A 14,968-nucleotide genomic window follows, 5' to 3' on the forward strand; every position below is an offset into this window, starting at 1 on the left:
GACCTGTAAAAAGGAAACAAACAACCCTCCTCAAAACGTAGGTTAACTCCTGAGGCCTCCTCAGCACTGGAAAGGGTTAACCAGGCCCTCCAAGACATGCACCTTGTTCGATTCTCCCCTTCCTCTCCGGTAAACCTTCTAATCTTTAACTCCACCCCCACAGTAGTAGGGGCATTGTGGCAGAACCATGGGGTTCTTGAGTGGCTTCACATGCCAGTAGGAGGAGCTCCAAGACTCCTCACTGAGATAGACGTGTTAACATTCATGGTTCGCCAAGGAAGAAATAGGTCTGTGCAGGTCTTAGGGAAAGAACCAGATTTAATTATTCTTCCCTTTTATCTCACAGATACAGAGTGGCTCATATGCCATCATTTCCACTTTGCCATAAGCTTCGTGGTGTTTCCAGGACAAATAGATAACCATTTTCCTTCAAATAAATTGATAGCTTCTTTACCTCTTTTGCCTCTACTAGCACCTAAACTTTTCTCTTGAGATCCCATTCCTTCTGCTCCTCAAGTCTTCACTGATGGTGGAAAAAAGGGAGCTGCTGCCCTCATATATTACCCGGACAAACAACCCCCTAAAACTCTCTTTACTGAGCTTCCTGAGAAGTCCCCTCAGTAAAAATAACTTTATGCTATTTTCCTTGCACTAAAAGCTGTACCAGAATCCTTCAACCTTTTTTCTGACAGTGTGTATACTGTTAACTTACTTCCATGGCTTGCTCGTTCCTATGTGAAAATTGATGACAACCTACTTTCCCCTCTCTTGATTCATATCACCTCTATGCTCTCTTCTCGAACCCAACCACTATATATTCAGCACCTTCGTTCCCACAGCCCTCTTCCTGGTTCCCTGTCCGAAGGGAATGCGGCAGCTGACCATCTTGCCTCCACAGGAGCTCTCCTAGTCTCTGTCTCTGATCCTGCTGATTTCCATTCTCTAACCCATGTCATTCTTAAAGGCCTTCGAGCTCGATTTCCTGATGTTCCTGTACCACAGTTAAAACATATCCTAGCCACATGCTCTTCCTGTGCAAGTCTCATACAAACACCTGCTATTCAAACTCTTGATGTTAACCCCTGAGGCTTAAAAGCTAATGCTATTTGGCAAATTGATGTCACCCACATAGAAAACTTTGGCAATCAAAAATATGTGTTTGTCTCAATTGATACCTTTTATAAATTTATGTGGGCGACAGCTCAGACAGGAGGAAGCTCTAAAAAGCTTATAAGCTATATGCTCTCCTGTTTTACTGTGATGGTCTTACCTCTTCAAATGAAAACTGACAATGGATCTGCATTTACCAGCAAACAATTTAAAGATTTTTGTTCCCTCTGGAACATTACTCATACCACAAGCATTCCCTATAATCCACAGGGACAAGGCATTGTCGAGAGGGCCCATCAAACCCTTAAGGCTCAATTAAATAAAGATAAAGGAGGCATGTACCCAATATCCAGCTAGCAAAAGCCTTAACTATGTTAAATCTCTTTAATATTTACAATAACTCAGACTTACCTCCTATTATTATTCACTGGCAAACACCATCTACCCTCCCATCTATTAAGGTCAAATGGAAAGACCCATTTGATAAAATTTGGAAAGGGCCTGACCCTCTATTGACCATGGGAAGAGGTTTTGCATGCATTTTTTCCCACATAATTACTCTAAACCTGTCTGGGTTCCTTCCCGCCATGTCCGACAATACCTTCATGATGGCACTGTTATCCCTGAAGAACAAGAAATAAAAGAGGACTAGCTGCAGGATACATCCCAGGATCCATAATATGACATGGCAGAATCTACAAAAGTTGGCTCACAGAGCCTTCTCTCCTACCCCTCCCCTGAATGTCTTATGTTATGACTGGCCAGTTGTGTTTTGTGAGTGAGTGTGTTGAATGATCAAAAATGTTTGCATGACCCATTTGCACAGAGTACTCTATAAGGTAATTTTATATTTTATATAAAAATGCTGGATGCAGCCAAAATTTCTGGAGACATCCAGAAAAACTCCAAAATTTTTTTCTCTCTCTCTTGATTTTATATATAAGTTTTGGTATATATGTAAGTGTTTAGTCTTAAACTGTGTGAGTAATGACAGATATAAATTTGTTTTTTTTTAATGATATTTTTTATAACAAAAGTTTTTTTTCCTCCTGTGTGTTATAACTAAATGTTTATATGTATGTTTCAAGTTTGGTAAAACATTAACTTAATGGTTAAAATTGTAACCTTGAAGCTATATCACTAACAGGAAAGATAAAGTTAATTTGCTAAAGTTACTAACTATTTAAGGTAAAGTCTAAATATTTAACGTGACAATATATCCCCAAAACTAAAATACAAATTCTGTATACAGGATGCTTTTGGAGGGCCCCCCAAAGTGCCCTGTAAACTATCTTGTGGAAATTAATCCACAACAGATCTGGCATCAATCTGGCACTACAAATGTTAAAACCATTGTCACTAACATATGTTAACTCTCTAAGTAACCTGAGTCTGTTGATACTCCAAAGTAAAAATGGTTAAAAATCAATATATATTTTAACTATAATTGGTCCAAAGATCCTGCTGTAGAAACTGCTACAGGAGGTCACATTAGATGACCTTTTAACAAAATCATAAAGATATTCAAACCAATTATAATCATCGAGGTATCAATTATAGTAAACCTCTAACTTGTTACAAGTTTTTTTTTTTTTTTCACAAGTAAGTGAGTACAGCTATCAAGCCTTCATATGAAGAATCATCTTTTCATATGGTAAGGTATTAAACTATAAAAAGTTCCTCCATACACAACCTATGTAAATTAACAACATTCACATATTCTTGTAAACTTAACTGGGGTATCTTGTCTTGCCACCATAATCCATGTCTTTGTCAGCCAACAATTTAAAGATGTTTCCCTTTATAACATCACCCATGCCACGGACATCCTTTACTACCCCCAAAGACAAATGGCTGTTCCCCTGGACATCACATCCACTGACTGCTTCCCTTAGACTTGAGATATGATCCCACCTCTTCATACCAATGGATACATTCCCCCTTCCTTACCTGTCTACCCTTAGTTGTGGGACCCTAGCTTGTTTTACTTCTTCTGCTCACAATAGGTCCTATAATTCTTTTTTTTTAAATTTTAATTTATTGAGAAAGAGAGGAGGAGAGAGAAAGAACCAGATATCTTTCTGGTACATATGCTGCCAGGGATTGAACTTGGGACCCCACGCTTGAGAGTCTAACGCCTTATACACTGCGACACCTCCCAGACCACGGTCCTATAATTTTTAATAAGCTCATGGCCTTTTTGCAACAACAGATTGATGCCATAAAGATGCAACCTATACAAACTCACTCTCATAGGCTGGACATGGCAGAATGTTGAGTTGCTGTAGAGGATTTTCCCGCCTCCATCAGAACGTCCACCATGTAGAGGACTGGCTAGCCAGTGATGGTAAAAGGGAAACTAGCGCTATCCAATCAACCTAAGACAGGGCACCTGGTACTACTGGGAGAAAATGACCAGGTGTTTCAATGACAGGTAAGACGGAAGGCTGATCCCCAACCTAAGACAGTCACAGTCCACCCTGCCACAAAACAAAGTCCACCAAACATCAAAACATGATATAAGAAAGGGTGACATGTGGGGAGCCACATGTGCCCTCAAGGTTGCTATTGGCATGGCCATAGAGTTTATGTTAAAAGATAGTTCCTGGGAGTCAGGTGGTAGCGCAGCGGGTTAAGCGCAGGTGGCACTAAGTGCAAGAACCAGCTTAAGGATCCCAGTTTGAGCCCCTGGCTCCTCACCTGCAGGGGAATTTCTTCACAGGTGGTGAAGCAGGTCTGCAGGTGTCTCTTTCTCTCCTCTTCTCTGTCTTCCCCTCCTCTCTCCATTTCTCTCTATTCTATCCAACAACCACAATATCAGTAATAACAACAATATAATGACAACAATTAAACAACTAGGGCAACAAAAGGCAAAATACCAAAAAAAAAAAAAAGATGCCGCTTCCCTCACCTTAGGGTCCTTGTTGAAAGATAAGTTCTTTTTCCCCATGAATCACCCAGGACCTTCCAGATAATGGCTGACTACCATGACAAATAATATAAAATAATAATAATAATAAATGAATAGGAAAGATACATTCCCCAGTACTCAGTTGGCTAAGGCACCAAACCTCCTTTTCTATAAAGCATTCAAATCAGATGCCCTGCTAACCACGAGAAGCAGATTGTTTGTGTTTCTTCCACAGGAATCCTGGAAAAAACCATCTGGACCCCTGCACACCCACTAGATGGCACGACTACAGTGGCACAACCCCCCCGAAACCCTAGATGTCACCTGACACGATCTGAAGAACCTGATTCCCAGACTCCAAGGACAGAACTTTTTTACAGCCTGCCTTTCCTGCTTCTGCTTGACCTGTCACATTTTGGCGGTTCCAGCTCACTCTCTACAGAAAAGAAGAATTCCAGAGGCTGACCTTCCTCATGCAGCATTTTATCCCCTGCCATTTCTCCCCCTAGTCGCCTACTTTGTACTGAGACTTCTATCGGACTTGCTGGTATACCCTTTGGACACTTTAGACAATTTTACAGCAGCTTCCTTCCCTTCACATTGCTGGTTTTTCATAGACTGACCCTGAGTAGTTCATAGACTTTATACACTGTTGCCCTGGGCATTAGATAAAAGGAAAGGGGAAGATGCTGGGAAATTGTGCAGATGCAGTCACATCTGTCATGTTGTCCCCTCAGGCTACTGCTAGTTCCTGTGAGAGTTGGGACATTCTCGGAGTGCTTGTTTCACCATGTTGTGCCCTCAGGGCATTGTCTATTTGTCTGTGATATTTGGAGTGCTTTGGTCACTCCTCCCCCCTCCCATTCTCACAAGAGTTATTATCCTACCCTGGAGTGCTATGGTTACTCCTCCCCCTTCCCATTCTCACGAAAGCTGCTCCTATAAAAGCCCTTCTTCTTCCGCACCTCGTTCTTTTGCCAGCGCTTCACTTCGGTGTTCAGATGCAGGAAAGGTTATTGTGTGAGGTGGCCATTTTCGCTACCTCCACGTGGCCCAACCTGCTTCTCTAGTACCCAACTCTGAGGTGCCAGCGCAAATAAAGATTTGTGTTCCCTTTTTGCTCTGGACCTTCTCTCTCTCTTCTCCGTGGCCTGCACAGCAACATTCCTGGGCTTTTTGAACTTTTATATTGTATATACTAGAGAAGTTCTCATTTATCATATCCTGTAGAATGCTTTCTTCCCCTCCCTCTCTTTCTTCCTCTGGTAGGCCTATAATGCGTATATTATTTCTTTTGAAGTCATCCTATAGGTCTTTGTTATTGTTTTCAGTATCTCTTAATCTCTTTTTGAGATCTCTTACTTCTTTCTTAGTTTTCTCTAATTTGTCCTCAATCTTACTAATTTTGTTATCTGCCTCATTTATTCTATTCTCTCTCCTCTCTGTTGTTTTTCTGTAGCTCAACTATTTTGTTGCCATGTTCTGATATTGTATTAGCTTGTTCAGCTATTTGTGCTCTTAGCTCAGCTGTTTCAGTTTTCAGCTCTCTAATTACCATGAGATAGTTAGTGCTTTCTTTCAGAGACTTATTTGTCGTTTCTGCATTTGTGATGATTCTTTCAAACTCTTTCCTCACTCCTATGACTGATTCTTTAGCTAGCATTTAGATGTTGATAACATTTTCCTGTGTTTCTACCTTTGGGGGGCTTTTACCTGGACTCTTGTTCTGGTTCATCTCTCAATGTTTCTCCTTGTTTTCACCATTATTACAGTGTGTTATGAGGTCCTGCTCTCAGTACTTTTCAGTCCACTGATCACTCTTGCCTGAACTGACTTGTGTCTAAGCAAAGTACTTAAAGAGTTCACAGTTGTGGAAATAACAGTTGTTTCAATGTTATCTCAATCCCTGAGTTGAAGGACAGTGGTTTTTAAAGCTTTTTTTCTTATTTTTATTCCCTGTAGGCTTTGGTAGACTGAGGGACTTTTACCTATAAGTAGGTTTTTTAGCTTAATCACTCACTCACTTCTGACCAAGAATGGGGGAGAGATAGCACAGTGATTATGCAAAGAGACTCCCACACCCCAAGGATCCAAAGATTTAAGCCTAATTAGCTTCTCTGCCAGCACTGATGGGCCCTGTGAGTTTCTGAGCAAGTCCTGTTTATAGTCTGTGGGTTCTGAGACAACAATTCACCATGTTCTCATCAGGAGAACAGTGTGGAAAGGTTCCCACTGTAAAGCCCCACTTCTAGTCCACCAGGGTGTAGCTCTTCTCCTGAGTTTCCTGGTTAGTTTTCTGTCCACAGATGTCAGCGTAGGGCTTCACCCATGCTGCTCCAGCCTCTGGGGGCAGTAGCAATGGAGACTCACAGTAGCATCTGGTGAGTCTTAGGGGAGTGCTCTCCTCCCTTCATCAGTATTTTTCTTGGTAAAACAGACTGGAGGTGGTGTCTCAACTGGCACCAGGAATCTCTCCTTAGGCTCCTTTCTGTTCATAAGCCACACATGTTTTCACTCACCGGTGACTGGATGAGTATCCCAGTCTCGGTTTGTTGCAGTCTCAGGTGATCTTTGATATTCCTTGTTCTTTAGAGAAGTTTCTCAACTGGGTAGAGCTGGAGATCTGGCCAGAAAATAAAATGAAATAAATAATAATTTGAAATAAAATGAATTTTATGAAAGGCAGGCAAGTCAGGTGAGTCTGCTGTCCCTGTATTTCAGTGAACCTTGGGGACTAGAAATGTAACCAATCAGGATGAATCTAGATTGCATGAGCTTGTATGTTGGCAGTCTGGATTGGGTGTGGGGTATGGCCAATCCACCCCATTCTTTGTTTTACTTGATTGGTGTACCTTGTAACCACTTTGTAACTAATTGGAATGTATCTTATCTTAAACCACTCTGTAATCAATTAAGCACTGCTGCTTGAAGGGTATATAAGCGACTTTCTAAATCTGGTCAGGGATCTGGCATGCAGGATCCTGCTGGATTCCACTGGTGTAATAAAATTTCTCCGTGCCCTCCACACAGTTTTGGTCTCAGACTCGTTCTTTGGATCTGCTACACCTTGAGCTGTAACACCTGAAGCTGTAACACTCTTGAGTAGAGACACTCAGAGCTATCACTCTTCACTCTTGATTTGTTACACTCAGAGTTGTAACACTTGCAGCCTGGATATATTTCTTCCATAACAGTCTCTGGATGCTCTGGTGATTTGGTAGGTTCCCAAAGTAGTTTTAATCCTGTTTTCTTGTGGTCCCAGTTGGTCTTTGATATCCCTAGTTGAATGAGGAGAAGAGAGAAATGCAGCTGCTGCTACTCTGTAGCCCAGCCTCTGGAAATCTCTCTTTATTAACTTTTATTCTCTAAGAAACTATCTCTGTATCTTCAAGTTTACTGGCTATCACCTGCCATTTTGTAATATTCAGCACTTTTAAAATTGGAGTAAAGTTATCTACTATAATGGTAGTTTGAATCTGCGTGTGGATGGCAGCATTACTTTGTCTTTACTTTCTGTTGGGATGTGAATGGATACTGAAGTTTTTATTTCACTGCACATTCATTCCAAAAGCACATACTTGACAGTGAATCCTCCAAACTAAGTTTATTATGCTTAATATTCTCATATTAACAGCTAATATTTAGTTAGTGCTTTCTATGTCAGGTGTTGAATAATCTGTCAAACATCTAAAAATAATAATTGACTCATTTTATTTTATCCTTATTGCCACCAGTTTTGTCATTGGGACTTAGTACATACATGATAAGTCCACTGTTCTGAGAGTATCACCCCCTCCTTTTTAAAAATTTAATAAGACAGAGAGAACTTGAGAGGGAGACATAGACTGAGAGAGACAGAAAGACACCTGCAGTACTTGTTTCACCATGAGTGAAGCTTTCCTCTTGCAGATGTGTTTGGGGGGTGGGTGGGGGGTATGTGTACATAGTAACACATGTACTTGACCAAGTAAGTCACTGCTAGGTCCTGAAACTGATATTTAATATGCACTTCATAGATGAGAAAACTAAGACTCAAGAGGCTAAGTTCTTTGCCTAAAGTCACAAGCCTGTATTTTAAATTCAGGCAGTTTGATGCCAAGATTATTAACCATGTACTCTGCTACTTCTTGCAGGGGCTGGTAAGTGATTCTGATGGCAATCAAAATTGCAATCATAATATAGATGAGGAAAATTTAGACTATGATAATTGAGAGTTGCTTATATGAAATTAAGGTTGATGAATAATTAAGAAACTCATTTCCTTCCTGTGCATCAGTAAAATTTAATTGAGAACTGTTTGTGTTTCTTTTTCTTTTTGATTTTTTTTGCTACACCAGCTATTTGTTCTTCTTTAGAAACATAATCCTTTTGTCTATCTTTTAACTCACAAAATTCTGGACATAGGTGACTACCCTTAAAGTACTTGGGGAAGTTGAAAGGCATCTTAAACATAACATCTGGTAAATGATTTTCTGAAATCCATTTATAGAATCAATTTAGAGTTGTGCACACTATAATTCTGAAGTGTTTTCATTCCTGGAAATGATAATTTTATTTTGAATGAAATACTTTGTAATTGTATGATTCCACCAGTAGGGTACTCTTCCCATGTTGTCAACATTTACCACAAATAAAGGCGCCTTTCATTGTGGCATGTTTTATTACCTTATGACTATCTCTATTGATTTTATTAATGCAGCCACATTCTACTTTTTATATGATTTTGGAAACATTCTGAATAATTAAGTTTAAAATACAAGTAAGCAAAATGCACAAGTCCTTTCAAGTGTCTCATTTACTAGAGTATTATATTACTAAAAGCAGATTTACTGTGAATAATTCATTTGATGCTTTGTCTACAGCTAAAGATAATTAGTTGAGGAGGCAATAGTAGAGACCTAACTTTAATAATCTCATATCTCATATTTCAAGTCCTTTAGATTATCTTGGAAAAAACAAACCACTGATAAGATTTTGATTTTTTCTCATCCCTCATTGAATGTGTGCATTTGAAAGGTTGACGCTCTTGTTTAAGAGGACCCTCTTTATTCTGCTTTGTATTAGTTTAGCTCTTGTTTCCTCATTCCTACCAACTGTTTTTTATTAGAAAATTTCAGATAATACAAATTTAAAATCATTTAATGAATTGCCTGTCCTTATAGATTTGCATAAACAATTAAAAATGGAAATTCTTTAATCTATGAGAATAAATATCAGAATGTACTATAGCTGCTAAAATCAAAAGCATAGCACATGTTCAGGATAAAATTATTCCTATCAGAATGGTATACTAGTAGTCACAGTGTTAGGCCTATTATCTTCTTTAATGGGAAAATTATATATCTTAATGATGAGAATATTTCAGACCGTGCTGCAGGAAGGTTAAGTCAAGTGAGATATTTGACTTGAGTTCAAAATCCTCTATGAGTATGAAAGTGTTTTTATTTTGATATATTTTATAAAATCACTAATGAAAGACCAGGATAATGAAATGTTGGATAGTATGCCAGCTCCCCCTGGCTTAAACACCAGTATGTCTGTATGAGATTAATTTGATCCCATTCAAAGCTGTGGTCTATTTACATAAATCACTTTTACATTTACAAAAAGCACCACCTTCCCTTCAGGGCATTGGTGGTTTAGTGGTAGAATTCTCACCTGCTCTGCCCCCTCTCCTTGTCACACCCTGATCTTCCACCAGTCACTTTTCGCTCCACCCTCTCTATGTCACATCCTGTTTCCACCCTACTTGGAGAGTATAAAAACAGCTGCTCTTCTGATTAAAGACACTTGGAAATTGCTTTCCAGCTCCGAGGGTTCCAGAGTGTATCTCCTGCGAAGTTAGTGTGGCACAAGTTCCTGATCCCTCTCCCACACAGCAACCTAGATCAGCTCCAGTTGAGTTCTCTCCAACCCAGAGAGCACTAGCTCGGGAAGAAGCAGGCTATCCCGGCATTTGGCACCTGGAACAGGGACACATAAGCAGCAGATTTACAAGAAGACATCCTAGATAAGTACACACCTTTTGGGTATCTGCAATATTGTGTTAAGGCACTGTGATTTTTTTTCTTTCTTATTGTTTTCCTGAGATCTCTCCACCATGGAAAATCTTTTCCAAATTCTGCATTCTTTTTCCTGTATACAATTTTTATATATCTGGGACATTTTTCTTGGGGCTGCACCTTATATCCTATTGATCATCATAGCAGCTTTTAAGGAATATATAGGGCCACCTCTCAAAAGGCTTAGGGACCCAACCTGTTGCTACACCCACCACGCCAAGTAACAATAACAGAGGGTGAGCAGAAGAAGGAACCCATGGTATGTGGGAACTTCCAGCATAGAAATAACCAGCTGGAGCAAGAGAACTGCTCCAATTCGGAGCCTGAGATTTTATGGATCACCCCTGTTTTAGAAAGGGGTCACCCAACTATGACAGTAAAGATTGGTAATATTCCTTTTAAGTTTTTGATTGACACGGGAGCAGATAAGACAATCTTAAGACAAGCAGAGGTTCCCCAGAGTTGGGAACTCCTCCCAGGACCACGCTTACATGGTGTTGGAGGATTGACTCAGGCATTCCACACATGAGATTCCCTTGTGTGGGAAGATCCAGAAGGGACTACCAGACGCTTTCAGCCTTTAATAGCTGATATAAGCACCAATTTATTGGGAAGAGACTTGCTGGAATCTTTAGATATAGTGATATCCTCAGACACCTCTGCAGGACACCACACTCACTCCTGTGAGACTGCTAGACCCAACCAGCACCCCCAATACTAACTGTTACTGTTCGTAACAGAACCCCCCACTTAGATTGGCTTTCTAATGAGCCTGTCTGGGTGGAACAGTGGCTTTTGCCTAGGGAGAAGCTAGAAATTTTAAAAGAACTCGTCCAAGAGCAGTTATCTTTGGGACACATTTGTCATTCTCAGAGCCCATGGAATACTCCAGTCCTTGTGATTAAAAAGCGCTCAGGAAAATGGCGCCTCCTCCAAGATCTTCGTGCAGTTAATAAAACCATGCAGGTTTGGGGCTCCCCCCAAAGGGGTTTGCCTCTTGCTTCTGCGATTCCCACAGGAATTCCAATCATAGCTATTGATATACAGGATTGTTTTTTCTCTATTCCCTTACACCCACAAGATTGTAAACGTTTTGCTTTCTCTGTTCCTTCTATTAATAATGCCAGCCCTGCCGATAGATTTGAATGGGTGGTACTGCCCCAGGGCATGGCTAATAGTCCTACTATTTGTCAAGAGGTTGTTAAATCTGCCCTTTTTCCATATATTCATAAGGGCCTTAAGGTTTTTCATTATATGGATGATGTGTTAATATGGGGAGAATTAGATACAGATCTCTCCACCCTACATGATTTTCTAATCCCTGCCTTAAAGAGAAGTGAACTTAATGTAGCTCCTGAGAAGATAAAGCTAATTCCTACAATATCTTTCTTAGGCTCAGAGATTTACCTAACGCAGATTCGTCCTTTAAAACCTTGTGTTACTTTTCCTTCTAATCTCACTCTTGCTTCTTTACAAAGTTTTCTTGGAAATTTGAATTGGCTTAGGCAGTATCTTTATCTGCCTACGAGCTGCCTGCATCTGCTGTTCGATCTGTTAAAAGGAAACAAACAGCCTTCAAAGCGTATGTTAATCCCCGAAGCCTCCTTGGCACTGGAAAAAGTTAACCAGGCTCTCCAGGACATGCACCTCGTTCGGTTCTCCCCCTCCTCTCCGGTAAATTTTCTAATTTTTAACTCCACCCCCACGGTAGTGGGGGCATTGTGGCAGAAACATGGTGTTCTTGAATGGCTTCATACACCAGTAGGCGGAGCTCCAAGACTCCTTACCGAGATTGATGCCTTAGCATTTATGGTTTGCCAAGGAAGAAACAGATTGGTTCAGGTCTAAGGAAGGGAACCAGATTCAATCATTCTTCCCTTTTCTCTCACAGATACAGAGTGGCTCATACACCACCATTCTCGTTTTGCCATAAGTTTAATGGGTTTTCCAGGACAATTAGATAATCATTTTCCCTCTAATAATTTGATAGCTTCTTTACCTCTGTTGCCTCTACTAGTACATAAACTTTTCTCTTGAGATTGCATCCCCTCTGCTCCAACAGTGTTCACTGATGGTGGAAAAAAGGGAGCTGCTGCCCTTATATATTATCCAGACCAGCAATACCCCAAACCTCTCTTTACTGAACTTCCTGATAATTCCCCTCAGTACAAAGAACTTTATGCTGTTTTCCTTGCATTAAAAGCTGTACCAGAATCCTTCAACCTTTTTCTGACAGTGTGTATACTGTTAACTTACTTCATGCCTTGCTCGATCTTATGTAAGAATTGGTGACAACCCACTTTCTCCTCTTTTAATTCAAATTGCCTCTATGCTTTGTTCTCGAACCCAACCACTGTATGTTCAGCACCTATGTTCCCACAGCCCTCTTCCTGGTCCCCTGTCCAAAGGGAATGCTGCAGCCTACCACCTTGCCTCCACAGGAATTCTCCTAGCCTCTGTCTCTAATCCTGCTGACTTTCATTCCCTAACCCATGTTAATCTTAAAGGTCTTCGAGCTCGATTTCCTGATATTCCTCTGCCACAGTTAAAATGTATTCTTGCTACATGTTCCTCCTGTGCAGGTCTAATCAAAACACCTGCTATTCAAACTCTGGGGGTTAATCTTCAAGGTTTAAAAGCCAACACTCTTTGGAAAATTGATGTTACCCACATACCAAACTTTGGCAAACAAAAATATGTGTTTGTCTCAATTGATACCTTCTCTAAGTTTATGTGGGCTACAGCTCAGACTGGAGAAAACTCAAAAAAGCTTATAAGCCATATGCTCTCCTGTTTTGTTGTAATGGGCTTACCTCTTCAACTGAAAATGGATAAAAGGCATGCTTTTACAAGCAAACAATTTAAAGATTTTTGTTCCCTCTGGAACATTACTCATACTACAGGCATTCCGTATAATCCACAGGGACAAGGCATTGTTGAGAGGGCCCATCAAACTCTTAAGGCTCAATTAAATAAAGAAAAAGGGGAAATGTACCCCCCAATATCCAGCTGGCAAAAGCCTTAACTACATTAAATCTCTTTAATATTTACAAAAACTCAGACCAACCTTCTATTATTCTTCATTGGCAAACACCACCCACCCTCCCAGCTATTAAAGTCAAATGGAAAGACCCACTTGATAAAATTTGGAAAGGACCTGACCCCCTGTTGACTATGGGGAGGGGTTTCACATGCATTTTTCCACAAAATTACTCCAAGCCTGTTTGGGTTCCTGCCCGCCATGTCCAGCAATACCCACATGATGGTGCTGATATCCCTGAAGAACAAGAAACACTGCAAGAAGACTGGCTGCAAGAGGACTGGCTGCAGGATGCACCCCAGGATCCATAATACAGCATGGCAGAATATAAAAAAAATCTGATTCACAGAACTCTTCCTCCCCCCCCCCGAATGTCTTATGCTATGACTGGCCAGTTGTGTTTTGTGAGTGAGTGAGTTTAAAAAAAAATTGATTGAGTTGAGTGACCAAAATTTTTGTATGACCCATTGTGCTCAGAGTACTCTGAAAGTTAACTGACTTTATATAAAATGGCTGGACGTAGCCATGGTTTCTGGAGACGTCCAGAAACAGTCCAAAAATTGTTTATTCCTCTTTTTGATTTCTTTTTTAAGTCTTGATATAAATATGAAATGTTTAGTCTTAAACTGTGTGAGTAAAGATGGTTCAACTATGACAGTAGATCTAAATTCACATTTGAAATGATATGTCTTAGTTACAAGTTTTTCTCCTCCTGTGTTTTATAAACTATGTTTAATATGCGTGTTTCAAGTTTGGTTAACATTAACTTAACGGTTAAAGTGTAACTTTGAAGCCACATTCTTACCAGGAGAGGTAAAATCAATTCATTAAAGTAACTGAGTGTTTAAGGTAAAACTCTAAATATTCAATGTGACAATTCATCATTCTCCTAAGTTAAAATACAAATTCTCTATACAGGACATTTTTGGAGGGCCCCCAAAAATGTCCTGTAAGCTATCTTGTGGAAATTAATCCACAACAAATTTGGCATCAATCTGACATTGTAAATGTACCAAAAAAAAATTGTCACTAAAATGTGTTAACTCTAGTAACCTGAGTTTGCTTAAAAACCCAATGTAAAAATAGTTAAGAATCAATATATGTAACTTAAATTCAGTATGAAAATTTTGCTATATAGAGACTGTTACATGAGGTCACATAAGATGACCTTTACACGAAATTATAAAGATACCTAAACCAATTGTAATCATTGAGTTATCAATTGTAGTAAACTTCTAATTTGTTACAAAGTTTTTTCATAAGTAATTGACAACAGCTATGACAGGCCTTCGCATAAAGAAGCATCTGCTCATATAGAATCCCCAGAAATCCATCTTGGACCCCTGACCTCTGACATCACCCACAATTACAGCCATCCCCTGAAACCCATGATGTGACCTGACATGATCTGGAGAACCTGATTCACAGACTCCAAAGGACAAGACTTTCCTACTGCCTTTCTCTCACCCATCGGTGTCTGCTCTTCCTGCTTCTGTTTCGCCCATCATGTTTTGACGGTTCCAGGTCACTCTATACAGAGAAGAAAAGTTCCAGTGGCTGTCCTCCTCCATCAAGATAGATGTGTGGCATTTACTTCCTGGCTGTTGACATTGGACTGATGCTTCTATAGAACTTGCTGGACACTCCCTTTATACTGCTGGACTTCTTGAAGAATGACTGTAGCAGTTCATAGAACTTTCCGCCAGCTGACTCAGGATTTTGCAATGCCAGATCACCCCTCTAGCCCCTCGGCTTATCAGGCCCCCACTCCTCCACCCATCAGGTTCACTCTGTCTCTTGCTACTCTTACTTATCCCTCCCTGTCTTGTGCTAGTTCTTTTTGAA

The sequence above is a fragment of the Erinaceus europaeus genome, chromosome 4 (genome assembly GCF_950295315.1).
Source record: "Erinaceus europaeus chromosome 4, mEriEur2.1, whole genome shotgun sequence".
Taxonomy (NCBI): domain Eukaryota; kingdom Metazoa; phylum Chordata; class Mammalia; order Eulipotyphla; family Erinaceidae; genus Erinaceus; species Erinaceus europaeus.